This window comes from Macaca thibetana, chromosome 13, assembly GCF_024542745.1.
Source record: "Macaca thibetana thibetana isolate TM-01 chromosome 13, ASM2454274v1, whole genome shotgun sequence".
Taxonomy (NCBI): Eukaryota; Metazoa; Chordata; class Mammalia; order Primates; family Cercopithecidae; genus Macaca; species Macaca thibetana.
In genome coordinates, this window is record NC_065590.1 from 4,620,994 (window position 1) to 4,648,780 (window position 27,787).

The following is a 27,787-nucleotide window of genomic DNA, read 5'->3' on the forward strand; positions in this document are numbered from 1 at the left end:
GGAAGCACAACTCCTCACTCCCCCAGCCCCGGCGCCCAACCCCGACCCTGCGCCCCAGGCCCGACCCCGCTGCGCGTCCCTTGCAGCCCAGCAGAGGCGGCGGCGGCGGCCTGGGGACTCGAGGGTGTCTGCACCGCCCAGGGAAGCTGGGGGTCTAGGGGTCCAGGGATCCGTCTGCCTGCGGCGCGCGCGGGGTGCTTGTTCCAGGCTGGGTCGGGGCCAGGAGAGACCCCGCAGGCGGAGGCAGGCGAGGGAAGGAGGGGAAGGAGGGGAAGGAGGAGGAGGAGGGGGGGAGGAGGGGGAGGTGGAGAGGGAGGAGGGTGGAGGGAGGAGGCAGGGGAGGAGGCAGAGGCGGAGGCGGCTCTCCCCGCCGGCTCTGCGTGCGGAAGAGTTTGCCGCGCGAGCAGCCGGCCTCTCGCAGGAGCCGAGGGACCCGCGCGGCTGCGGCCCAGGAGCGGCGGCCGCGGAGCTAGGAGACCCGCAGCCGCGGCGGCGGCGGCGGCGGCGGCAGCAGCGAGAGCAGCGCCTCCCGCCGCCGCCCGGGAGGAGCTCGCCGCGCCCGCTCGCCGCCTCGTCTCCCAGCGGCGGCGGGAGGCGCGTCTCCCCGGCCCAGTCCGCGCCCGGCCCCGCGGGGCCGCTCCGGCCCGCTCCGAGGTAAGGGGCCGCGCCTAGAGGCGCGGGGGACCCAGGGTGGGGAGTACGTGCGCGCGGGGTCGCAGGACTCGGTCACCTGCTTGCCAGCGTGGAGGACGCGCGGGGGCGGAGGGGCGCTCAGGCGCGAGGCTGCGCGGCGCCGGGGACCCCGGACGCGGGGGCGCGGAGAGGTGGGTCCCCCCCATCACCGTCAGGCCGCTAGAGGCTTCGCGTCCTGCAGGAGGTAGCAACCGCTGGGCCGGTGGGCTCCGGGCGCGTCTCGACGCAGAAGACAGAGGACTGGGCACCCGAGCCTCGGAATTTAGGGGTCCTCGGGGTGTCCGACAGGGTGGACAGGGATCGTGCCCCAGGGCCACAGCTTTGGGGATTTCCCGCTGTTCTCTTCGAGCCCCATCGCGCGACCCTCCGAAACGTCAAGCGTGCTGGACCCCGGGAGAGTGTGGCATGCGCGCCCTGGGCCCGCGGTCTCTCGGAGTCCCTGGGTCGGAATTGGTTCCGGGCCGGATTGGGTGTGGAGTCGGTGCCCCAAACCCCCGTGCGCGCAGAGAGGGTGCAGCCTGGCTCCTCGCATCGCTGCCCCCCACCCCCACCCCGGAGCTCCCCAGGTTGGATGTCTGCGTGTGGTTTTGTTGGGAGATGTGCCCCTTTCCCAGCCGAGGAGGGACGCACCTTTGACCTTTCTAAAGAGCTGGGCAGGTCGGTAACCAGGGAAGGGACAGGCACCGCGGGGCTAAATTCAAAACCAGTCCCGTTCCTCTGCTTGCCACTCCTTAATTGCTCAAGGTAAGAAAGTTTGTTTCAGCCCTGTGATTCATAAATAATTAGTAACTAGTTTTGTTGATTAAGCAAGATGGAAACCTTGAATATACACATGCACGTCCACGAAGGCTAAGCACTCCCGAGGTTGTATCCGGGAGGCGTTCGTAGGAAAGTTAGAAGCCCTGGAGTTCAACAGGTGTTCAGGAGGGTCCCGGAGAGGAGTTTCGTCTTTATCCGTTGCTTTGGCATCCACCCCAACTTCATTAAAGTGGTTAGCCTGTTTTCTCACAGGTAAAACATTGAGCACTTATTAAATTAACTTAGTCAGCAGAGACGAGGTAAACCGTCTTGATCGTTTAGAACCCAAACCTTATTTTCCTTAATAGAAAGGTTTTTCCTGTTTGGACTTCCCAGGTAATTAGTTCTAAAGTAGTTCCCAGCAAGAATCTCTGCCAGCACCTCTGTGACTCTCACTGTAGCTTGGTCCCCATCAGTGAATTGACCAACTAATTATGGCTTGCATTAAACACAGAGCTGCCCTCCTTGGGAGGCACTGTTCACATCAAGCGCACACACTAGCTCCATCTTTCTGCCACTAAGATGTCCTTAAAGGAAAAAGTTTGCCAAAAATAACCCCCAAATAAATAGTGTAATGTTTGAAAGAGTTATCCTGACCTGCGCCCCTATTTTACAAAAGCAAAAATTCAGTGTTTCATTACAGCGCTAAACCAGGACCAGTAGAAGTATTGGTATCTCTCAGCAGTCTCCTTAAAGATTTAGTTAAAAATAAAGTGTGCAACATAAAGACATTCAGTAATTATCTTCCATCTCACAGGGAGATGTGGAGTGTGGCTTAGAAGAATTGTAAATGCGCTGCTTTTAGCCGTTTGCTTCTTGGAAATCGATGCCTCTATTTATTTGCCGGTCTGCCCCACTGTGCGTAAATGTAGAATCGGTTTTATTCTCACTGCTTCCCAGAGGGGCTCCTGTGGAGGTGAAAGAAGGAAATACATTCTAGAGGAAATATGTTATTAATAAAACGTTACCTCCCAAAGAGTTAAACACGCCAAAAAGAACCAAGTGAAGCTTTACTAATTAGTGGTCTGATAAGAGAGTGGTCAGATGGTGACTGAAGAATTGATCTTTATATAGAAAACAACAATTGTTTTTAAGCTCATTTGGTTCTCTTAGAACAGTTCGGACCCTTTTAAAAATTTCTGGCTGTTTAATAATGCAAATGATGAAAATTGTCAAAGATAACACATATCACCTGACGTGTGCCATGTTTAAGTTGAATTCACCTTATTTTTTTTGAACAATCTTTCTTAACTCTTGGTAGTCTTTATAGCTCACTCAACACTGCAACTTACTAGGTTAAAGACTGAAAGTTAATTTCTTCAAATTAAAATAATAAGACATGCATATACTTTTTAATATAACCATCTTTACATGTTCATTTTTTCAGAATCTTGCTTTTGAACCTTAAGAACCCAAAGGGCTAAGTCTTCTTTCTTAATTTTTAAAACGAGCATGTGTTTTGTTCTTTACATGAACCGTCGGTTCTCCCAATGTGATCACGACACTGTCCCATGCTGGTTCCATGCACGGTGCAACTCTTTCCCAAGAGAGGTCAGATTTCGAGGTGTTGAAAATAGCCCAGTGACTCAGTATTCTTGGCTGCTTTATGCCAACGGTTTAATTGGCTGCATCATAGCAAGCATCTAATTGAGTTTCACATTTAAATAGTGGATGTGGTACTTGGTGCATTATTTGCTTACAGAAATGTCTGATTAGCATGTTCCTGATCCTCGTTCTATTTGTAGCAAAGATGTGAGGTCAGGGACTGTCACATTTCATATTCCCCACAGCATCTCATCCCGATGGGGCCTTGTTCAGAATAGATGCTCAGTAAATAGGTGTGAGAAATGAGCTGAATTGTTGGTGATCACTATCCAAAGGTTAGAAATTTCTGAATGCTAATGGAGTACTTAACCATGAGTAATTCTATTTTAAATCTCAAGGTGTTGATGATTAATAGTATCTCAGAGCACTAAATAAACATGTATTAAATATGAGCGTATGTTTAAAGGGGGAATTTTTAATGCAGTCTTTAAGGCACTACTGCTTCTCACTTGAATTAACTGTGAGTCATTTCTTAGGTAAAGTTCCCCCAGAGACCACTTGAACTTTTGTAAGTCTTAAAACAATGGGTGGTTCCATTTGATGGTTCAGAATAGAAAGGAGAGTGTTGATCCTCTACACTGGTATGAAAAAAATCTGTGTATAAGGAGATGGAGGATGCTGGATATCACAGTGCCCTGGAATCACCTGGGGCCCTTGGCAAGTGCAGATTCTAACTCAGGATGCCTGGGAGAGGACCTGAGCTGCATTTCTCACAGCTGCCGGATGCTGCACGCGGCAAGGTTCTGAGATGCATTGAATCCATCCAGTTCAGCATGTTTACTGAGCATATACCACATGGAGAGCCCAGATGATACAAAAATAAGAAGATGGGGTGTACCTGCCCTTGAGGAGCTAACAAGATGAGGTGCAGGGGAGAGAGAGAGGGATTATAAACTGAAAATGAGGTTCTGGGATGCCATTCTCCGGGGTGGTGGCCAGAAAGGGGCCCAGGAAAGGAGAGTTGCTGGTAGGGCTCCCACATCGCTGACCTTGACCTGTAGTCATATTTGAATGGAGAGCCTTGTGACTTGGCAAGAAATAAAATGCAGATTTTGAAGTCAGACGGACCTGGGGTAGCCTCCCAGCTCAGCTATGGCAATTTTTAACCACCCTGAGACTCAGAGTCCTTGTCAGAAAAACAGTGCGAATGATGCTAACCTTGCCGAGTTTGTAGGATTACCAGTCAAGGACGTGTGTTAGGCCTAACAAAAGTGATTGCTTTTATTACCGTTGACAGGAGAGAGGAGGCTGGAAAGCAAGGAGGACGAGGAGGTTACTCAAATATGTTCCATGTAGTTCACCAATCAGAGATTCAGTTTGGTTAACCAGCAAACCCAAGGCCGGCCGTGGAGAACCGGGCCAGGGCCGGAGGGCAGGCAGCTGTGGAAGCTAATCAGAGGCAAAATGGAATTATTGGGAGCATGCTTATCTCCACCCTCTCCTGCAGTCCCTGGCTTCTGGTTTGCTTTGTTGATAGCCCTTCCTAGGATATTTTCATCTGAAGCTGTTCCTGGTACTTAAGCTGTAGGTTCTGTTGATCAAGACTGCTAGCGGCAATCTAGCGCTCTTTAAAAATGTAGTGGAGAGGACAAACAGCTCTCCCCTTTGAGGGGCATTGGTCTCTTCCATGGTGGGTCACTTTCTAGGATCAAAGCCATCGGTCCATCTTTTGACCACAGTACGAGTTACTTGAAACTAGTGCCGGGCGTGTTGGAATTCACCTGGGGTGCCTTTTATGCTTCGCACTCTGAGATAATTGCTTCCTCCTGCCGTCTAGGAGAGATGGATATTTCAGTGCAATGGTGTCCTTCACCCTGATATTAGGAGGGGTCACCTGGGTGGCCCTGAAAACACTTCAACCAACGTCACTCTGATTTTTTAAAATATATTTTGGGATTCCATGTGTTATTTGCAAAGACGATTTCTCTGCTACCATTTGCCTTCCACGCTCCCTAAAAGTAAATCTTGAAAACCAAGTTCTAAGAGAATGGCAATGGCAGTTTGATGTTTCGGGGGAAGGAAAAGTAGAGGAACCGCTGGAGCCAAGGCAGGCCTGGGTGAGGATGGAGAGGAGAGAGGGAGAGGAAGGCATCAGGCGTGGGAGTACCAGGATGGGGTAGTGATGGAGGCTGAAGCTGAGAGGTTGGGCCCCAGGACCCAATTTGTGGACTTTGCTGCTTTGCTGAAGGCCATGGCAGATAATGTTTCCAGACCACTGAAAATCATCCAGGCGTCCAGAAAACACAGGCCCATCTAAAGGCAGACAGGTGACAAGGTGACAGAACCTAGTGGTGTGATTCTTCTAGCCTCTTTTGAGCCAAAAATGACATGCACAGTTTTATGAAGGATATTTGAGTTCCTTGGTGGTAAAATATTCAGAGCTCGAGGTCATCTGAAAAACTTATTGTTTTTCTGTTTGTGAAAGTACATAGTTTTTGGAAAAGATGAAAAAGAAGGAAAAAACCCCCCACAATTTCAAGATATATTTTCTGTTCAGTGTTTTTTCGATGTATTAAAATATTTTTATAATAGTTTATCTTAAAAAGCACATGGATATAATCTTGTAAAAGTTTTCAAATATTACAGAACCATTTCTAATAGAAAGAAAAAAATCCCCTTTGTCCTATGGCCTACCCAGTAATCATTCCGTCAGCTTTTATTTGCCTAGCAGAAAGTGGATTTTGTACAGTAGACTGCAAACCCACACCTGCCTCAGGAGGTTTATCTCATTGGCCATGCAAGTGAGGGTGGGGCTGCTGTCCTTGCCAGTGACTGGCTCAGGGTGAGCATGTGCACCCTGTTCTAGCCAATAAAATGTGAGGGTGGGCTACTGGGAGGCTTCTGGGAAAGTTTCCCTGGTCTTAAAAGAGGCAAGGAAGGAAACAGCTCTTTCCTTCCACTGGTTACTGTGATATGAGGCCGTAATGCCTGCAAACTGGGCAGCCATCAGCCATCAGAGGGGCTGGGCCAGGTCTCAGCTGACCTGTGGAAGAATGCAAAGGTGAAGAAGAGCAGGGAGCAGGGGGGTCTCTGTGGTGCCCTTGACCTTCTGAATTACACAAAGAAGAGTCTGTTTTCGAACACTTGTGAGATCATGAAACCATTACCAGATGAAGCAAGGTGAATTAGATTTTCTGTTGTAGCCAAAAGCATCCCATAACTCTCCACCCTTCTCAGGAGGTAATGACTGATAACCATGGGGCATGTTCTGCTAGTCATTTTTGGTGCATTTATGTATACACACACATACACTTTTAAAAACTAAGGCTGGGTGTGGTGACTCATGCCTGTAATCCCGGAACTTTGGGAGGCCGAGCAGGCGGATCATGAGGTCAGGAGTTCGAGACCATCCTGGACAACACGGTGAAACCCTGTCTCTACTAAAAATACAAAAATTAGCTGGGTGTGGTTGCACATGCCTGTAATCCTAGCTACTAAGGAGTCTGAGGCAGGAGAATCACTTGAACCAGGGAGTCGGAGGTTGCAGTGGGCCGAGATCCTGCCACTGCATTCCAGCCTGGCAACAGAGCGAGACTGTGTCTCAAAAAAATAAAATAAAAAAATAAAAACAACTCATTGTATGTATATTATTTAGCAACTTAATGTGGCATGGATTTTTTATGACATACCTTCTTTATTTTTAAAGGCTACAGAGTATTATTCAGAAGTACAAATAGGACATTATTTAACCCATCCCTATTAATAAACAATCTATTGAATTTTGTTCTCACTTTTTCACTATTACAGTTTTTGTATTAACTTCCTTATTTGTATATCTTTGTGTACATTTCAAGATTTTCTAGGTCAAGGATTATTAGAATTCCTGGGTAAAGGCACATCTGTTTGAAATATTGATAGATGCTGCCAAATTGGGGACTAAAAAAGCTATGCCTGTTAACCGCCCCATCTACAGTGTGTAAGGGTGCCTTGTCTGCATTTCTTAACTAACACAAGATATTTTCCAGCTTTTAAATCTTTTTTTAATGCATTTTTACATGTTTAAGGTAATACCGTTTATAGTTTTCTATTCTGGTTGTTTGTCTTAACCTGAACGTAAGCATTTTTCCATGACATTAAAAATTTAAATTAAATTTTATTGGCTACATAATAATTATACTTGTTTTTGGAGTGTTTCGATGGTACATGAAGATGCAAAGGAAATATTTGAAATAGAGGTTGTCTATGAAAATTAAGTGGATATGATCGACCTTGCAGTAAACCTGAAAGATTTTCTGGAAATGGTGTTGGGAGACACACCCCTCCAGTGATATGTTTCCGAGAAAACCCTGAGGAGATGGCCTTCCAGGTCTTTCTCAATCCAGTCAGATGGTAGGCTGCCTCCAGCAGTTCTAAGAAGCTTTGTTGCTTTTAAAATCCATCAGATTTACAGTCAGACAGGTTGTAAATTCAGTTCTCTGAACGTACAGTAGTTATGTAAACACTTCGTACATTGCATGAGACATAGCTGAGAAGTGCATTTGCTGTATTCTTCAAATTTTTTTTCAACTTTTATTTTAGATTCAGGGGATACATGTGCAGGTTTGTTACCTGAGTATATTGCATGATACTGAGGTGTGGGGTATGAATGATCCTATCACCCAGGTACTGAGTGTAGTACCCAACAGTTAGTTTTTCAGTCCTTATCTCCTGGCTCCCTGCTCCCTCTAGCAGTCTTCAGTATCTATTGTTGCCATCTTTATGTCCACAAGTACCCAGTGTTTAGCTACCACTTATAAGCAAGAACATGCAGTATTTGGTTTTCTATTTCTGTGTTAATTCACTTAGAATAATGGCATCCATGTTGCTGTAAAGGTCATGGCTTTATTCTTTTTATGGCTGCATAGTATTCCATAGTATATATGTAACACATTTTCTTTATCCAGTTTACTATTGATGGGCATCTAGCTTGATTCCATGTCCAGTAGACATGGACATGGAATCACAATTGCTATTGCGAATAGTGCTGTGATGAACATGTGAATGCATATATATTTTTGGTAAAATGATTTGTTTTCTTTTGGATAGATACTACTATCAGTAGTGGAATGGCTGGGTCAAATTAGTAGCTCTGTATTAAGTTCTTTGAGAAATCGCCAAACTGCATTCCATAGTGGCTGAACTAATTTACATTCCAACCAACAGTGCATAAGTTTTCTCTTGTCTCCACAGCCTCTCCAGCATGTGTTTTTTTTGACTTTTTAGTAATAGCCATTTTGGCTGGTGTGAGATGGTACCTCATTGTGGTTTTGATTTGCATTTATCTAATGATTACTGATATGGAGCATTTTTTCATGTTTGTATGTCTTCTTTTGAGAAGTGTCTGTTCATGTCTTTTGCCTATTTTTTAATATGGTTTTTGTTTTTTTGCTTGTTCAGTTGTTTAAGTTCCTTATGGATTCTGGATATTAGACCTTTGTTGAATGAATAGTTTGCAAATATGTTCTCCCACTAATGTAGATTGTCTGTTTACTTTGTTGATAGGTTCTTTTTCTGTGTAGAATCTCTTTAGTTTAATTAGGTCCCACTTGTTAATTTTTGTTTTAGTTGCAATTGCTTTTGAGGACTTTCTTTTCCAAGGTCAGTGTCCAGAGTGATGTTTCCTAGGCTTTTCTCTAGGATTCTTATGATTGAAGCCTTATATTTAAATCCTTAATTCATCTTGAGTTAATTTTTGTATATGGTGAAAGGTAGGGGTCCAGTTTCATTCTTCTGCATATGGCTAGCTAACCTAGCCCCATTTACTAAAGAGAGAGTCCGTTCCCCATTGCTTATTTTTGTCAACTTTGTTTATGCTCAGATGGCTGTAGGTGTGTGGCTTTATTTCTGAGTTCTCTATTCTGTTCTGTTGGTCTATGTGCCTGTTTTTGTACCAGTACCATGCTGTTTTGGTTACTGTAGCCTTATAGTATAGTTGGGTAATACGATGTCTCCAACTTTGTTCTTTCTGCTTAGCATTGCTTTGGTATTCAAGCTCTTTTTTGGTTCCCTGTGAATTTTAGAAGAGGTTTTTCTAGTTCTGTGAAAAATGACATTGGTTGTTTGATAGGAATAGCATTGAATCTGTAGATTGCTTTGGGCAGTATGGGCATTTTAATAATATTGATTCTTCCAATCCATGAGCATGGAATGTTTCTGCATTTGTTTCTGTCATCTATGATTTCTTTCAGCAGTGTTTTATAGTTCTCATTGTAGAGATCTTTCACCTCTTTAGTTAACTGTATTCCTATGTATTTTATATTTTAATGGCTACTGCAACTGGCTGCAAATGGAACTGATTTTTTTGTTTTTTGTGAGACAGAGTCTTATTCTGTTGCCCAGGCTGGATTGCAGTGGCATAATCTCAGCTCACTGTAACCTTCACCTCCCAGGTTCAAATGATTCTCCTTGTCTCAGCCTCCCAAGTAGCTGGGGACTACAGGCATGCACCACCATGCCTGGCTAATTTTTGTATTTTTAATAGAGACGAGGTTTTGCCATGTTGACCAGGCTGGTCTTGAGCTCCTGACCTCAAGTGGTCCATTCGCCTGATCCGAGAGCTTCTGAACAGTGTTCTTGATTTGGCTCTCAGCGTGGACATTATTGGTGTGAAATAACATAGAAATGCTACTAATTTTTGCACATTGATTTTGTATCCTGAAACTTCATTGAAGTCATTTGTCAGTTCTGGGAGACTTTTGGTGAAGTTTTTTGGGGTTTCCTAGCTATAGAATCACATCAACAGCAAAGAGAGTCTGACTTCTTCATTTCCTATTTGGATGCCTTTACTTTCTTTCTGTTGCCTGATTGCTGTGACTAGCACTTCCAGTACTGCGTTGAATAGAAGTGGTGAGAGTGGGCATCCTCATCTTGTTCCAGTTCTCCAGGGGAATGCACTTAAATTTTTTTCATTTCTGCTAGAGAACAGAGGAAAGCAAATGAAATGGATAAAACTCATAAGAAGTGTTAATCACCCTTCAGGCAAGGGCACATTTGAAAAGCACCACTCTTGGTCATGGACCTCTGATCATCCTTCTACTTTTTCACTCCTAAGTGATAGTGCATAGCCCAGGAACACCCACCACCTGCTGTCCTCCAATAGGAAAGGAAAAGGCAAGATGACAAAAGAAAAAACCTTCTCAGAGTCAATAGAGACCACACACAAAAAAATACCTTGAAAGCAAAAAAAAAAAAAAAAAAAAAAAAACAAACAAACAAACAAAAAAAACCTATCAGTAGACTTCCCAGGGACATCATGAGGCAGCCAGCATAGCTCTTTGGTCTTTGTTGCATATATTGAGGCATCCCAAATATCCTAACGTGAATAGAATTATTAGTCATCAAACTACATGCAGTAACATGACAGATGGTAGAAGAAACTTCGAGATCACCAAGAAATGAGAATGCCTCCATTTTTTATTAATTTTTATGAATGTCTATATTTTTGGCATACAAATGCAAACATTTGTTTTCTCCTTAATTCAGACAGGTTAACTCCATTTCTTTTTATTTTATTTTATTATTATACTGTAAGTTCTAGGGTACATGTGCACAACATGCAGGTTTGTTACATATGTATGTGTATGCCATGTTGGTGTGCTGCACCCATTAACTCGTCATTTACATTAGGTATATCTCGTAATGCTAACTCTCCCTCCTCCCCCCACCCCATGACAGGCCCGGGTGTGTGATGTTCCCTGCCCCGTGTCCAAGTGTTCTCATTGTTCAGTTCCCGCCTATGAGTGAGAACATGCGGTGTTTGGTTTTCTGTCCTTGCGATAGTTTGCTCAGAATGATGGTTTCTAGCTTCATCCAACCCAGCGGCTAGTCATGATTCTCCGACATGAACTGGAGTCCTTTTGGAGTATTTTCACAAACAGTCCCCATCAGTAGAAGTCAGATCTGTCTTTAGTGTTACATAGAAACATCCGTCCATTATTTTTTCAATCTCAGAACCTGATGGCTTCAATTTTCCATTATTCTATCATGGAGGGTAAAGACCTTTTAGAAGCAGACAGCATCATAGGTCCACATAGGTCACGGGGCAAACAGGGCTGATCACTGCCTGTTGACAGAGTGTTGACAGTAAGAGAGGGGTGGAAACATTATCTTGTAGGTAGAGAGGATTTTTGAGGAGGTGGGTTGGAGTGAGGACAAGGGGAAACCAGTCTGTCTGCTACATTGATCTACCAAATATTATGTTTGGGCCAGGCACTGTGGCTCATGCCTGTAATCCTAACACTTTGGGAGGCTGAGGCAGGTGGATCACCTGAGATCAGGAGTTCGAGACCAGCCTGGGCAACATGGTGAAATCTCTTCTCTACTAAAAACACAAAAATTAGCCAGGTGAGGTGACAGCTGTAATCCAAGCCACTTGGGAGGCTGAGGCAGGAGGATCACTTGAACCCAGGAGGGAGAGGTTGTGGTGGGCTGAGATTGCGCCACTGCACTCCAGCCTGGGTGACAAAGCGAGACTCTGTCTCAAAATAAATAAATAAATAAATAAATAAATAAATAAATAAATAAATAAAAATAATATAAAAATAGATCTTAGTTTGCCACGTCAACAATTCCGTTTGTGTTGTCTACGAAAGACATGGCATACGGTATCATCAGTTGCTGCAAAAGATGCCTAATTCCCTGGAGATCAAGATCTAATAACAAATATGAGGAAAACATTAAACCCCAAGTTGTGGGGTGTGTGGTAGGGTGGGGGCGGATGTGTCAACTGGAACCTTGCTGAGAACGATTGCTATGCAGCTCTGTCATCTCAGCTCATCTAATGACCAAAAACAGATGGAAGTTTTTATGTGACCTCTCCAAGGCCTCCTTAATGGTCAGAGAGAATTTTCCTTTTATGGCCTCCCCCCTTTCCCCTTCGTAGCATTGTGGAAGAGAGAAATTCATTCACAGCCAATTTGCATGGCAGTTTTGTTGAGGTTTTATGATCTCTCAAGCAAAATACAATCTTTTTTCATTTGATCTGAAAAGGCACCACTTTTGGAGACTCTGTCCAGGGGAAGCACAGGAGCCCTGGATTTGGAGTTCAAGGTGGCCTTGATGAAAATAGGCCCCTATCCTGCATTTTGTCTTCTTCCTGGCTTTTCCATTCTCTCAAACCTGCAAACCCATGCTCTTCTTGCCTTCGTTTGCTGTCATTTACCCCCTAGCATGCTGATTCTCAGCTCACAGGGCCCCAAGTCCTTAACTTGCTCTCCAGTTATTCCTGGGGTGCTTCCTGGCAAGGCTCCAGCTGCTGGCATCGTTGCTCTTGTCCCCGTGTGTGTGTGTGATTCTCATGACCAAGCTGGGCTCTGCCTGGGCCTGTGATCCCCGCTGAATCCCCTGCATCTCTCCATTCCATGGAGAGAACGAGAGAAGAACTGCTGGCTCCTGACGGCCAGACAACAGATATGAGCCCCTCAAAGAGAGTCTCAAGAAACTCACCGCACCCTGAGCCACCTGTATCTGCCTTCCCGCCCTGGGCAGGTCATTCATCATCCTTGTCCCCTGATTTCTGTAGAAACCTGCTCTAAGCACTTACCTGGCAGTTGCCATGCTGCACCTGCCCTGGCAATTGTTGGCTCCTCCTCAGCCAGGGCCTGCTGCTATTGCTGTACCAGTTCAGGGAGTCATGTTCCTGGTGCTCTGTGAAAAATGGGGATTTCTTGGGCAGCAAGGTGGTGCACTCCAGTGTGCTCCACATCTGTTTGGCTTTGTGCTGTTTGGTATATACACAGTCCCTCAGTGGGAGTTGTTGGTTAGTCTTCCAACTGCACAATAGGTTTCTCTCCTCTCGCCGTGCCTGGTCTAGTAGCATTCTCACCACGAGAACGTTGCTGCTGGCCCGCTTAAGAGACCTGGGTTGGCCCCTGCCTGGCAAAGACCCAGGCAACAGTGGAGGTTCCTAGTGCAGGAGACACCATACTTAAATTTTAAAAGGAATAGTTAATTCTTGGGCTCCCAGTTTCTGGGAAGCTGTACTGTGTTTGCATAAGTTAGCTGTCCAAAGTGGTCAGCTATCTAACCTCTTCGTACAAAATCTCCTTGTGTTTCCCTCGTGCCATGTGTCTAAGCACATATCTCTATGAAGCAACGGCATTTCGTTGCCCATTTGGTACTTCTTTGGGTGGTATCATTCGGATGTGCTTCCCTGAGGCGATGTCTGTTGTCTAACAGCTCAGACTTTGGCAGCTCTTGCATCTATTGCAGCCTGTTTATATGAGACACCTATAAAAACATTCAGCCTGCGCCATGGGTGTGCCAGCAGCACCCTATGACCAGATTTTAAATCACAGCGTGTGTGAGTGACCATCGCCGTATGGGCCAGGGCACTTTGAAATGGTGTAACGAGGACAGCACGTGACCCATAGCAGAAAGCTTTGACACCCTGATATGGTCACTGTGACTAAGTGACCTTGGCAAGTTGCATAAACGCCATGACTCAGTTTCTTCATCTGTGAAAGGGAGATACTGATACTGAGGATGAGAATCAAGAGGAGAGAATGCTTGTTAGAGTTTCATAAAAATGAAAAGTACTGCTATTGATTTATTTTGTGCTGTGCAGTTCACTCAAGCTCTTGCACACCCAGCTGGGTAAATGCCAGCCTCAAGGTGTTTTCTTCTTGAATGAAGTACTTGGTTTTTTCAGACAAGGTACATTCTAGCAATTAAAACCCCAACATATCCCAGTGTTCTCTTGAGAGCTGACATAAAGTGGAGGAAGTGAAATACTTCAACTCTAGAAGCCAAACACTCAGAATGTCTTGGCAGTTGCTTGGGGCTGCACAGCGTGCTTTTGAAGGCTTTTGCCATTTCTAAGAGCAAAGTACCCTGATAACCTTTTGTGTCTGATATTTCAATCCAAATCAAATAGCCTCTGTGTAGCCCATGGATTCTGAGATTTTTATGGGATGTGTGGGGCTGTTTTGCCATGATGAATGTGACGTGTGCTACTTCGTGTGGCCTTTTGTTTTTTTTCTAAAGAGGCTTGGCTTGCAGAATGGAGGCTCAGCTCCCGCAGTTCTTAAAGGATCCTGTTGTTTGTCTCCTATGTCAGGATCCTCTAAAGAGTAGGGATCGCCTGGTTTTCAGTGGAACCGGGAGTTTACTCTTCAGATTGGAGACACACTCCCAATTCTGGTTAATACGTTGGTTTGAGATGGAGGGAGAGAACCCCAGTGATCATCTGGTACAACATGGTGTACCTTCTCCAGATAAAAACCAGAGGCTCCGAAAGCAAAGAGGCCTTTGCTGAGTCCTGGAGCTTGCCTGGCACCGAACAGACCTGCTGACCCCTTCCTGGTGGCTCAGTGCTTCTCTTTCTCTGATGAGCCCTGGAGAGGCTTCCTCACCTGGAGAATCAGGGGTTTCTCAGGCCCTGCTTCCAGAGAGTCCGTAAGAACCAGGCTTTCTGGGCTCAGCCGGCGCACTCTCCAGCCAGAGGTTTTACGAGGGTCACGCCACAGCCGACTGCCCGCTCTGCCTGAATCGCCTTATCTCTCTGTGTGCTCTCCGCAATCTGCTCTCTGCCATGAGTGGCATAAGATAAGGAAGGCTGGTTGCTAGAGGCAGCTGGGTATAGGGAGAAACAAGGACAAGGATGGACACGGACCGTCCACTTAAGTTCTGGGAACCAGCTGACTCTCTTAGGCACGGACATCTGACTTTTTTCAGATAAACAGACTGAACGCACAGAGCTCATTCATGCCTATGAAGGAGAATAAACTGCTTACTTACTTGACCAACTTTTAATAGTGCTTCTTGTGTATGCCAGGCGGGGTCAGGGTCAACTGCAGGATTTTCTCACCCACACTTTTCAATCCCATAACATTGCCATCCTTGGCTATCCCTTTATCATTTTTCTTTTCCTTCTTTCCTTCTTTCCTTCTTTCCTTCTTTCCTTCTTTCCTTCTTTCCTTCTTTCCTTCTTTCCTTCTTTCCTTCTTTCCTTCCTTCCTTCCTTCCTTCCTTCCTTCCTCCCTCCCTCCCTCCCCCTCCCTCCCTCCCTCCCTCCTTCCTTCCTTCCTTCCTCCCTCCCTCCCTTCCTTCCTTCCTTCCTTCCTTCCTTCCTTCCTTCCTTCCTTTCTTTCTTTCTTTCTTTCTGATGGAGTCTCACTCTGTCGCCCAGCCTAGAGTGCAGTGATATGATATTGGCTCATTGTAACCTCTGCCTCCCAGGTTTGAGCAATTCTCCTGCCTCAGCCTCCCAAGTAACTGGGATTACAGGCATGCGCCACCATGCCCAGCTAATATATATATATATTTTTTGTATTTTTAGTGGAGACAGGATTTCACTATGTTGGCCAGGCTGGCCTCAAACTCCTGACCTCAAGTGATCTGCCTGCCTTGGCCTCCCAAAGTGCTGGGATTACAGGCGTGAACCACCACGCCCGGCCACTTTATCATTTTTCCATAACGATTGAGGCAAAGTAAAAATATCGTCAGGTCCAAGGATCATTTGGGAATGGGGAACCCTGTGTTCGACAGTCATTGTTACAGACACGAGTTTGCTCATCTGCTTTGACAGCAGTCACTGGAGGGAAGCACTGTGCTATTCCCATTTTCCATACAGGCCACCGAGGCGCAGGTGAGTTAAATGACTGGCATGAGGACAGTCAGAGCAGGAACTTGAATTTCACTGTTCAGAGAAGAACCTGAAATAGAACAGCTCGTTTTTATTTACTTTTTCTGAAATGTTGCTTTGAAGAAAATGGGATGTGTGTAAACCAAATCCAGCATCTGAGCCTGCCTTCTTGAGCTTCAGCAGTTTTTTCTTGAGCAGGAGGTCACCGTGCGGCGGCTGGGTGCATGCCGGGGTAGGAAACCACTCCTGTTTGGTGTCCATGCTCGACTCCACCCTTTGGAGGAGGAGGCTGTGTGTGAAAGGGTACAAAAGAGGAACGCTTGCAGGAAAATCTTTTTTTAGGACAAAATCATTATTCTGTTCCTTGCTGTCTTTTAGTAGCGAACCAGCTTTCCAAAATTGTTTCTCTGGCTGTAATAAGGATTGTTAAATCAGGACACTCATTATGTCTCTCCTCATTTTGGAGTCAGGTACATCTTTCTTCAGCTGAGCTCAACCTAGAAGCCAGCAGGGAAAGGTAGGGGCCAGCCTCCTGGACCACATTTGTAAAACACCTTTTCACCTTGGTCTCATCATTCTGCGCCTGGAAAACCCAAGATGGACTGAATTTATGGGGAAGCCTCCTAGAAGTCATTCAGGATCACCCCAAAACATATCCTCCTGCCCCTTTTCCCATCCATACCTAAGCACAGACCTCAGCACTCAACGTAATATAAAGGAAATACATGCAAGCAAGATATTACAGACTTTTGAATAACAGGGTTTTGTAAGTCATTGTTGCTCAGTTTGACTGCTGGGGAGTATCTCCAAAGTGATCCACTTAACTAATTGAGGGCAGTTCAGAGCATCCCAGCCCCACTCCCGCCACCGGCCTTGGTTGTAAGCAGGGATGCCAGGCGCTGTTTGCGAGATGGTAGTGAGGAGCCGGGTTAGGTTACTTTCGCTTTGTCTACCTTCCTGCTGCCACCGTTTATGAAAACAGAAGCAAAATCTGAACATAAACATCAGTAAAGTAATTGGATCGACATACATATAGACACACAAAATCAAATTTGCCCTAGACCTTACTTCGATGTGTACCACCCCCTACCAGAGCGGTGGGAACAGCCACCTAGTGCCTTCTCAGAATAAGCATATTACCCTGACCCGAGTCATTTCTGTTTTGTTTTCTTCTCCCCACCTGGAATCCTTGAATAACACCTGTCTGAATTATGCTGGGCTGTATATCGTTTCAGAGAGTTCTAGGAAACAATACTGAAACTGATTTCGGAAGGCTTTTCAGCTGGAAGACATGGCCACTCACGCCTGCGCCTGGGGACAGTGATGGTAGGGGAGGGTGAGGTTGGGATGACCTGTTGTCAGACCAGCCGTGGAGTAACAGGGTCAGGAGTTAGCGATTCAAGGGGTACCTCCGAGTTCCCATTATGCAGGTCAGAGGTGGTTCTACCGTTGAATGCCCTTCTTCTTTTTTCCGTACACACGGAATTTTTTTGCATTTTGGTTCCAATGCCTCCCTGGGTTCTATGGCATTGCAGCTTTGCCCCGTCATGAAGGCAAGTCCCCAGGCCACATGTATAGTGTTGGAGGAAAGAGGTATATAGGGTTTGGGAGGAATGGGGTTTTCCTCCATTTTCCCAGATGGGGAAATGTTTGGTCAGAAATATGAAAGAACTTTGAAAAGAACATGAGATGAGGTCTGTGAATTGTGAAACAAGGTGCTCCTCTTAGTTCTGGGGCAGATTTTTCAGGATCAAGAACTAAAACCAAGAATACCTTTGAACACTTCAGTGTGGCTCATCTGGTGGCCACACTCACATTGCTATTTCCAGTAAATTACATCGCTTACAGACACTAGAGCCATACAGCAGCGGGTCCCCATCCTTCCAGAGTTATTAATGTTCTAGGACAGATCTAGCATCCCAAGGAGATTTTATTTCAGCTAAAGCAGAAGCCTGAATTCACTTGAGTTCAGGCAGATTAGATAATTCATCCAGATTACTTGAGGCCCCAAATGGATCTGACAGTCTAAAAGTTAGATTGTAAAAGGCTATATTGATCCTAATATCTTATTCTCTGTTATACCTAACTATAGATTTCCATTTTTCTTTTGTTTTTTTGAGATGAATTTTCGCTCTTGTCATCCAGGCTGAAGTACAATGGTGCGATCTCAGCTCACTGCAACCTCCGCCTCCCGGGTTCCAGCTATTCTCCTGGGATTACAGGCATGCACCACCACATCCAGCTAATTTTTTTGTATTTTTAGTAGAGATGAGGTTTCTCCATGTTGGCCAGGCTGGTCTGGAACTCCTGACCTCAGGTGATCCACCCTCCTGTGCTTCACTTTTGAAGTCCATCTTCTTCTATAGACACTCTTAGAACCGTAAACAGCTACTCTATGTTTAAATAACATTTTTTTCTTTTTGATGGAATTTAGGATTGACTTGAAAATTGCTCATGGTTAGTAGATGCAGAGTGTGTGAAGGCAGATTTTTCTCATCTATATTCAGGGAATTTTATGCTTTACATGAACAACAGATGTTAGTGGCATTACTCCGTTCACCTCTCCGGGCCCCGGGACCTTTGCCCGTACTGTTACTGCTGCCCTGGAACACCCTTCCTTCCATCATTGCTTGCCAATCCTTGTTCACCCTTTCGGACAGCTCTGGCTTCTAAGAGCCTGCCCACAGGGGTCGGATGTCTGTCCTCTGGGCTCCGACAGAGCCTCCTGCGTGTCTGTTACATGGCAGTATCTAGATTTTACAGTTCCAGGGTTACCAGTGTGGCTCTCTCCTTCAGTTAACTGCAGTGAAGACTGTCAGTTCCCAGGAGCAGGGACCACCTGTTTTTTCTCCCGTCTTTCAGGAGCTGCTGTGGAGTAGACTTGCTCCATCCGTGTTTATTGAACTGCACTGAAGGACAGGAAGCCTCTGTTCATTTGAACGGAGACCAACCTTTTAAAATTATTCATTTGTAAGTCCTTGAGATGCACCATTTTATTAAATCCACTTGTATTCACAGACCCGGGTTCCTCACAGCCCTCTAATGCACTCTTCTGGTAGCCACTTTATACCCCAGACAGTCTTCTCTCCACAGCCCCCACTTTTTTTTTTAAATCTTAATCCACAACAACCTCATGTTCCTGAGGCTTTGGGGTTTCGAATCTGGAATTCCAGAGTCGATCTGTCAGAGAACATCAGATGCCTGTGAAGTCATCAGTTTCATGGTGGTGGGGCAGGGAACCTGAGAACCATCTCCATCGGAGAAGGTCACGTGTGCGAAGAGAAAGAGCAAGGGGCAAACAACAATTTGATTCCATTTTAGTTAAAAATAAAAAATGAAAAAGTGAAAAGAATGATCTGTCTAAATATAAGCATGAGGAAGTCTAGAACACGGTGCTTACCAGTCAAGTTTGGAGTCAGGCTGCCTGGGTTTACATCTCAGCTCCACTTCTCCTTCACTGTGCAACTTAGGAAAGTGGCTTCAATCCAGGCTCTCCATTCCTCCTCTGTATGATAGGGATAATTGTAGGATCTGCTTCAGGATGTTCTGAGGATTCACGGAGACAACATATGCAAAGCCCTGCAGTTGTGCCTGGCATGTAGTAAGCAAACAGTGCTTATTACTTGTTACTGTTCAATTTTGTAGACTGGGCACGATGACTCACACCTGTCATCCTAGCACTTTGGGAGGCCGAGGCAGGTGGATCACCTGAGGTCAGGAGTTCAAGAACAGGCTGGCCAACATAGCAGAACTCTGTCTCTACTAAAAATACAAAAAAATTAGCCAGGCATAGTGGTGGGAGCCTATAATCCCAGCTACTTTGGAGGCTGAAGCAGGAGAATTGCTTGACGAACCCAGGGGGCGGAGGTTGCAGTGAGCTGAGATTGCCCCTCTGCACTCCAGCCTGGATGAAAAAGTGAAACTCTGTCTCAAAAGAAAAAAAAGAGAATTTTCTACAGTGACTATGTATGCCCATGCCAAATATACCTATGAAAAATTTGGAGAAAGTGTTAAAAGAAGAAATCAAGCATAATCCCTATGCGTGTGCCTAAGATCTGGCCCTGTGTAGAGGGGCCAGAGGGGCTGGTGACTTGTTGATGTGACCAATGACCAAAGGTTAGAACATTCAATAACCAGACTGACCCTCCAGAATTCCATCTACACACACAAAAATACATTTACACATACACATATACAAACATGCATATACACGTACCACATGCATACATACCTGCATATGTGTATATACATTTGCACGCACATGCATACACACATGCACACATATACATATGCACACATGCATACACATGCACAAATACGTGTATACAGCCACAGAAAGACACATACATATGCACATACATGCACAGCATATACACATGCACATATATGCATGTATACAATATATATGTAAAGTGCACACATATAACTGCACATGTATGCATACTATATACGTAAGTGCATGTACACATACACATGCACACACATGCGTATGCACACATAAATACATGTAGACACATATACACATGCATGCATAGCATATTCACATGCACATATGCATTCACACAGTACACATATACACACATACGTGCATGTATGCACACCATACACGTACACATACATGTTCACACACATAGACACACACACAAGCCCCCAGGTGCCAGGAAGACTGGAGCATGTCTTCCTAGGTATTTACATGTCCAAAGGGTTCATGAAGCCCAGATCACATAGACAACTCTAGGTCATAAAAGCCCAGACTCATGAGGCTTTCTGACCCCTGGAGATATTTTGTTTACACTTTAAAAGGTTGGGGTAAGAACCTAGGATCCTTTCCATCCCATCTCCAAGGAGCTAAAGGTTTCTCTCCCTTCTTTATGTTTGGGGAGGGAGGCAGCTACTCCTGCACGTAGACAGAATGCATTGTGTGCCATCCCTTGTCAATGGGAACTTCGCCTGCGCCCACATAGAAAATTTCCTTCGACTGTCATCACCTTGCCTGTGGTCTGAGTGTGGGGGCTGGTGCTGCAGTTACTCTGGCCGTTAGTCACGGTGTGAGTGTCAGTAAAGAAAGGGCTCTTTTGCCTGACCCGGCTGCCTCCTCTTTCTGCAGTGTTCACTTATATAAAGTCCTCAGTCGTGCAAGGTGAGCAGCATCTCAGACCCTGCACAGTTTCACAAAAGCAGGTCCGTATAACTGAGCTCTTCACTGGTCTAGAGAAACCTATGTCCTGGTCTCTGGGATATGTTGATGTGTTTGAGGAATCGGACGACAGGTCAGCACAGCCCACAGGTGCATGGTTGAGAGCAGGAGGCTCCATGTGGCCGCACCAGTGTTCCCTCTTTCAGCAGAGACATTCAGTGCATCAACAGCCAGTTTTGTAGCTGGATTCTTTTTACAGAAAAGTACAGTTCTATTATAATGAAGCAACTCTGTCCTAAGCTATTCCTGAGAGGAGCAGAAAATCCTGGGATCGGCCAGGCGCGGTGGCTCACACCTGTAATCCCAGCACTTTGGGAGTCTGAGGCGGGCCGATCATGAGGTCGAGAGACTGAGACCATCCTGGCCAACATGGTGAAACCCCGTCTCTACTAAAAATACAAAAATTAGCTGGGCATGGTAGTGCATGCCTGTAGTCCCAGCTACTCAGGAGGCTGAGGCAGGAGGATTGCTTGAACCCGGGAGGCAGAGGTTGCAGTGAGCTGAGATTGCGCCACTGCACTCCAGCCTGGCGACAGAGCAAGACTATGTCTCAAAAAAAAAAAAAAAAAAATGCTAGTATCTGTTCCCTGGTGTCCCCACTTTTGATCAGCCTCACCTGGGAATTTCATATATTTTCTGATCAAGGTCCAGAGTCTCTACTTGAGCTTGAATCATTGGCTATAAAGCCTCCCCTGCCCCCAGCATTGCACACACATTAAAATCAGATTACAGCCAGACAGCAATACAGTTTTGGAGGCTGAGGGGGCAGGTAAAAAGCACATTTTTAGATAAACAGGGAATCAGAGCCTCCGTTATGGGAAAATGTTTTGATAGTCTCAGGTAAAAGTCTGCTTAGAAAAATTTTCACTGTAAGTTTTCAGTATGTTTTGAGATAGTTTGTCCTATATACTGATATTTGCTCATTGTTGAAATGGCTCTGATCCTTGTTTTCTGTTATTTAACACTTATGTTAAGCAGAAGAAACATAAAATGCTTTCCAAACTTCAGTATTCACTTTAACGTTTTCTCGATTAAGAAAAATTTCCATTTCTCTCAAGGAAGTAGATGATATTTATAAAGATATCTGAAGGATCTCTTTGTAAAGGAAAATGAATGAGGTTTAGAAAGGACTCTGGCAGGAAGGAATAATTCCTTTTCAGAATGTCCTTTATCTCACCGATCAATCAGTTGTTCAGATGGTTTGGAAAATGAGAAGATGGTATCCTGATAAGCCATTCCAGAACTAAGGAATTCCAGCTCGCATGTCTTCCATTTGCTCAGAAGGAGACAGAAATGGAAGATTAGGAGGATTAGATACTCCAAGAGGAGATGAGAAGAGAAATGGTGGTGAAGATGACTGCCCTGATAGGGCTGGGTCACCCATAGTACACAGACTCCCAGGGCCATGTCAGCTCTCACTGTCTGCAGGCTCACAGCCTGGCCACCCGATTTCTCCTTCAATCCTGACCCAATTAAGAATAGGGTTTGTGTCATCAGCCCCATACTTAGTGAAGCGATTTATCTACCGAGCATTTGCCCAGCAAGTACCAGGCTCCCACCATGCTCAGCTCTGTGCTGGATATGGGGTACCACTGAAGGAGGACTCTATGGGGTTGGGGGGAGGCTCAGAGCTAGGAAGGACCCTAAGGACCCTTGCCCAGGATGTTAGGAGAGTCAGGGGTTCTGATCAGCAAGTGTTTTGATAAATCTCCTTAAGCATATATTTTATACTTGGAACACCAATTTTCAGAGGATTAGAAGAAATAAGTACACTCAAATGCTACAGAAAAGTTCACCTTTCTTTGCTCAGTTAGCCTCCAGTGGTACCGAGGAGGAGGGACCCATGATTCTGAACAGTTTTCTGCATGATTCCCCACCAACTCTGCAGCTATGAAAGGTGTAGGGTACCACACTGATACGCATCGACTGCAGAGTGCGTTTTGAAACAAACCCTTCATATTTTTCTTTTCCATTTAGCTCCTATGTCACCAGATGAATATAGGGGAACGTTCGGTTGTTTGAAATCTAGATCAGTGAGTATTTCATATTGATGCTGTCCAGATGAGTCATCCTTAGTACGAGAAAGTGAGACGAGAGTGTTTTGTGATCGTTCATACTGGTCGTGTCTAGTTGCACCTCTTTCCAGAGGAACAGTTGACTCTTTCACTGAAATTAATTACTTTTCCTTGTGCCACTTTCGTTAGAGAAGAAGAGAGAGAGTCAAGGGTGAGGCAGGCATGAGAGACGTTGTACTGTGGGAATAAGCAAAGACCACCCAAATGAGAACAGAGGCCATTTATCCAGAGCTTGCACTGGTGAGGGTGTCGGCCACCAGCACTTGTGCTTGGCAGAGACTTAGAGGCGGGCAGGGGGTGGGAAAGCCTCACGGTGGAAAGAGGGAAGGCTCCAGGCATGCCCTGATTGGAGGCTATTGGCGTGGAGGAGCTGCAGGTGGCTAACTAGCAGTGGGGCCTCCTGTGTGGTCGGTTAGGGGAGCATGTTTGGCTCTCTCTGGTTGGTTCTAAGTTGGAAGCAGTGGATTGCGGTGGAATTAAGACAGTTGTCATTTATTAATCAAGTCCTGGCCGGTTGGGGCTGATTGTTACGGTTTGGCTTCCTGGATGGCGGCTGGAGATAGAGGTCTGACTTCTTCCAAGTCTGACTTAGAGCAGGCTGGCTCCATGCTGATTATTGTAGATGAGGGGCTAACTTCCTGTACAGGTTGCTGCAGGCCAGGGATCAGGTTCTATTTTTAACATACGGTCTGCCCATTGTCCATTTGCACGTTCAGTCTCTCAGTGCCAGTGTAGCGCTGGCTAAGAACAAACAACAGACCCAGCACACTGGTTGGCATAGGTTAGCATGGGAGCCACCCAGCCAGGTAGCTAACTAGATGCACTCAGGCACTCACACTGCTCCAGTGGACGCCAGCTGGGGCCACACTGCAGCCATCCAATGTCAGCCCCGGTGGGAAGTTGCATACTTGGGCAGGGGGCTTGTTGACAGTGCAGTGTCTGTGTGCTGTGAGCTCCTAACTGCCTTCCTTCAATTTGGGATTCACATCAGAGAACTGCTTCTCTGAGAGGCATGCTGTTGTTTTATTGAACCGGGAAGCTCTAGCCCAGATTTTAGCCCATTTTTGGTAGTGACCAGCTGTCTTTGTCATCTAGGGACTCCCCGACAGTAAAATATTCTCCTGCATGTCATCATGCACCTGTTCTCAGCTCTGACCTGGTTCCTCACCATGGCAGAGGGTTTTCTGGCCAGGAATGGATTATTCCAAACCACTCTTGAATTTCTGTAGGGACCTACCCCTCCTCCGGTCAGTTTCTTGCCACTCCTGCAAGTTCAGTGCTGTGGCTTCCCCGCCCTGGGTGCTGTGTTGGGGCCCAAGGTGAATGGAGGCAGTGCCCAGATGGCTTGGCCATGTGGACCAGCCCTCGGTGCCCATGGTTTCAGCACCTGCAGGCCCACGTGTGGTTTTCTGAAGGTGGTGCCCCTCCCCCATGGTTTTCTGCTTATATGTTTCTTGTGTGTTTTCTCCAACATTTAGGGAAAATTCTAGGGTGGTAACATCATTGGTAGTCAAGGGAGACACTGGAATCTTTTACTTTGCTAGAATATACGAATAAAAAGTTTCCAGAGTTTAAGGCATTAAGTTTTACATAAAATGCGTTTAAAGTATTTAAGTTTTATAAATAAACTCTAAAAATGTGATGTGGGGTTTTGAAAGACATCTGTAATTTTTGAAGAAGGGATGGTTTTAAAAAAGCATTTCTTCTCTTGTCTTTGTGTATGTTTGTATGTTTAAATTAAATGACATCCGCTGTGTGTAGGAGTTAAGTCAAAGCTGTCAAGAGTATTTTTTTCTCCTAATAACAAGTCTTGTGCCATTGACTACCGAGAATAACAATAAGCCTTCTTTTTAAGTTAAAAAAAGAATATTTATTTTTGTCACGGAAAGAACAATTATTCATGTCTTTAAGTTATTTAAAATATTTTTATGAATTCTAAAACACTTTGATGTTTAACTGCACACAATAAAAATGCCATATTAGTTGGTCCTTCAACTAAAATATCCTGGTTGCAGGGTCTTGGCCTTTCAACAATACTAGGTATCATTTAATGAGGACTTATATGTGCCATAAAGTGTTGAAAATGCCTTACATATGTTAACTCATCTACTCATGCTGTTCTCAGTTTATAGCTTGTAAACTGAGGCCCAGAAAGGTTCAGCCATCTGCCTGAGGTCACACAGCCACAGTTTGGACCTGGGCCATCAATCATCCACCAAAAGCCTGCCTTAACCATAGAAGATTCCATTGCATGCTGTCAAGGCGCTTAGTTTCTCTCTTGTGTCTCCCCAAAACATAAACCTGGACTGGAAGAGAACCACTTACTATATATGCTTTTAGCTCAGAACCCTTCAAGCTTTTGGAGTATGAGAAATAACAACAATCATTCCATTCTTTCCTGGAGTTTCTTCTCAGCTGTTGGTGATACTGTTGGGACTGATTTGCTATCTATAAAGCCAAATTTGAGAAAAGACAGGTTAAAAATAAACAAGGGGGATGATGGTAGTAAAAATAACTTATGACTATCTTCTTATCTTGGAATTCTTTTTTAGTTTTTAGCAGAGTTCCATTTCTTCATTGTGGTAAAATAATGCCACTGAACTGTCTCTTAAAATGGTTAAAATTATGCACTTTAGGTTATGTATACTTTACCACAATGAAAATAAATACTTTTTTTATAAATCCAGTGAGCTGATGGGGAACTCGGCCAGGTGTGACGTCTGTAGGACTCAAAGGTTGTAGTGAGGTTTTTCTCCTAGCACGTTAATGTTCAGTGTTGATTACACTTGTAATCAAAATGCCTTCACAGTACATGAAGACCTTTAGGAAAAAGCCAAGAACAGTGTAGAAGGGCCGCCTTTTGGTACAAGAAGTGGCTAATTTAGTGGCCTCGAGAACCACTTTGGTTTCTACCATGTTTGGGGAAGCTACAAGTACAGATAAAGACGCTGTGAAAATATGTCCTCCTGTGTTTAAAGGAAGAGGAAAGAAAAGAGTTAATGCAGAGGGGGACCCCTGGACCTTATTTTTAGTGTTGACAAATCTGGCGTCATTTAGAAGTGGATGTTTTCAAGGACTTTCCCTTTAAAGGAGGAAGCAGAGGCCCAGGGAAGGAGCCTGCACTGGGTGGGCCATCATGATGCCATGGCTGGGCCTGGGAGATTCGACTGGACTCATGTTTTTAGTGGGATTGTTTTCAGTTTTGCAAAGACCCTGGTTACAAAGTCCCATGGGTCCTCAGTCGTCTGCCCAGCCCTGCTTTTCCCATAGGCCCCGGTTTTCTTAGGGCGTGATCTTCCAGGATCATACAGTATTCTAGAAGAAATTCCTGTATCATACTTGAGAGGTAATGTCAGTGGGAAGTTCTTATAGACACAAATCTTACAGGCAAGATCTGGATGAAGCCTTGAGTGTTTGCCTTTCTGGGATCCAAGGAAACTCATAAAACAAGGAGGATTTAAAGGAGGAGGAAAGGGAAGTGAAAAGAGAATTTAATTTCCAGAGCCTTGAATTGAACCACACAGTTTGGCATGGAATGATCACTTCCGCATCTAGAGCACACATTATTTTTCTGAAGCACCCCATTGAATGAGAGGAATACACACGTGCCCTCATAGGTTGAAAAAGTGATCTTTTCAGCATACATTTGTGGGTGCTTGAGAGCATTACTTGCACAATTCAACAATAAGGAGCTAGAGATGCTTAAAGAGGACATTACCCCCTAGTCAACGAATACATGGATCTGCAGCTGGAAATTACTTTAGTTTTAACTTTCAAGTAGACAAGAAACTTTTCATTATGTCCAGTAAGACTCTCTCTACTTAATTTTAGGCTGTACGGTGGTTAAAATAATTCTATTTGGGGAAAATATTGTGGTGGTTTGTCCCAAATCGCCCTGACATGTTCTCTGCCTTGAGTCCCCAAATCCCTGCCGTGGGGCGCAGCCTGTCATGCGTGGGCCAGGAGGACAGCCAGCGCACAGGGCAGATTGCCGCAGGTCATCCAGCCACCTTTTCTGTGCATTCATGTCAGGAATACAGGTTTCCCTGCACACTTAAATCTAGGTGTAACCCAAGTTTATAGAACTGCTGGGAAGTGGAAGGCAATCGGTTGCCTTTCTCAAAGGTTGCTCCACAAGCAAGATGCCTTTTATCTAGATCATTCCGCTGGAAGCATCTCTCTGACCAGAGTGGTGCATCGGTCTAAAGTCAGCTCTCTCTTCTCTGGTTTAGGGTGATAGTTGTGTGCTTTAGTTTTGTGTAGCTGAGTGTGTGAATGGAAGTAATGAAGATACCCTAAATAGAGTCTTTAGCTAAATGGTCATCTCCCTGCCTATTTGTTGCACCAATAAATCCAAGAAAGGGGAGGACAGTGGCAGCAGGTCACCGTGGGAGGATCATGGCTTGGAGCAAAGACGAGGGCTGTGAGTTCCAGCCCTGCCACCATTAGCTGCAGCGTTTGCACAGCTGGTTTCACCTCCCGGGTCTTCAGGTTCTTCATAGGGTCAGAACTCCAGGTAGATCATCCTGGGCTTCCTTCAGCTTGAAAAATCTCTGCCTCAACCATATTCTAATCACAACATTATTATGAAACGATAGGCTTGACTTTTCTATATTTACAAAAAGCCATAATGCATTTCCTCACTCTCTGTAGGAAGAAATTTGAATTGTTACATTCTTTACTTTGTTCTAAAGCAAGGTTGTGGAAGTTTTCAGGTACCAGCAGATTTCTCAGGGCTAGAGTCTGTAACAAAGAGATCCTGAAAAACTGGAGAGAGGTTGGGGAGGAGAGGAATGGACACAGCGTGGTTCTGGTCCCACAGGGGTCCTATTGTCTGTAAGAATTTGATGTTGGCTA

At 45.2% G+C, this 27,787-nt stretch overlaps 1 protein-coding gene across 2 annotated transcripts in view; it reads left to right on the forward strand.

The window, feature by feature from the left end:
• The first annotated feature begins 587 nt into the window (after positions 1-587).
• The window catches only part of NPAS2 (neuronal PAS domain protein 2), a 175,505-nt gene continuing 148,305 nt past the window's right edge, over positions 588-27,787 (forward strand). Inside the window, exon 1 of one of the 2 annotated variants that reach the window (XM_050755087.1) lies at positions 588-654. The gene's annotated coding sequence lies outside the window, so the exon portion shown is untranslated. The remainder of the gene's footprint in view (positions 655-27,787) is intronic. The other variant, XM_050755088.1, reaches the window with a different exon arrangement.